This window comes from Coptis chinensis, chromosome 3, assembly GCF_015680905.1.
Source record: "Coptis chinensis isolate HL-2020 chromosome 3, ASM1568090v1, whole genome shotgun sequence".
NCBI lineage: Eukaryota > Viridiplantae > Streptophyta > Magnoliopsida > Ranunculales > Ranunculaceae > Coptis > Coptis chinensis.
The window spans coordinates 26,006,478-26,007,412 of NC_141458.1; positions in this window are offsets into that span (position 1 = coordinate 26,006,478).

Genomic DNA, 935 nt, shown 5'->3' on the forward strand with positions numbered 1-935 from the left:
CATTTCGATAGTTCTTCTTCAACAATCAAGGCCGCGGTATGTTTGAGAATAAAACCGATCCATAACTTAAAAAATTTAATCGAATCTCTAACTAAAAAAGTAGAGGCTATTTACGTTCAACAAAAGCCTATCCCGTCATGAATGTAAACTCCAACCCATGTAATTTGTTTGAGTCGAGAGCACCGGCGATTATTGTCCTCTAGCTTATGAACAACAACCACGGAACAAGATAATGTTTACTCTATTAATAACTATCCTATTCTAACGCCCTTGGAACAACATCCCAACTTCGGTTGGAGAAATAATCAACAAGTAACACCTCCAGTCTGATAATCAAAAGCGTTAGGCAAGCAAACAATTATAACCAAGCTCCACCTAAGCAAGGACAAGGTCAAAGGAATTATAATAATTATAACAACCAAAGCTTAAAACCACGACAAGGTCAAGCACAAGGTCGAATAATTATAATAATTATAATACCAATAGAGGTATCGTTAGGTTAATAATAATAACTATCACAACCACCCATAAATAATCAGCGAGATATAGTTCGGTCGCACCCGTGACTACTACTACCTACACAACTGGATCGTATCGGCCTTTATACAAGTTACCCAACAACTTTTCGACAATGACTCAATCAAACCAACAGATTTTACAATCCATAAATCGGGGCATCTAGCCCAAGAGTTAGTGAAAAACCAACAAAGCGTGTTTCGGTCAAGCTATACCAAACCCTAAAGCAAGTAAACACGGCCTTTGAGGTAAAGCGGTAATTCTAGAAATGCGGAACTACAACCGTAGGTGACCTAAATGCCATCACCACTCTGGATTACGGAAGAGTGGTTGATAACAAAGTAACTTCGCCTATAGTTACCCCATCGATTACTCCTACACGGATATCGAACTAGATGCGAAATAGAAGGCCGAGGAGC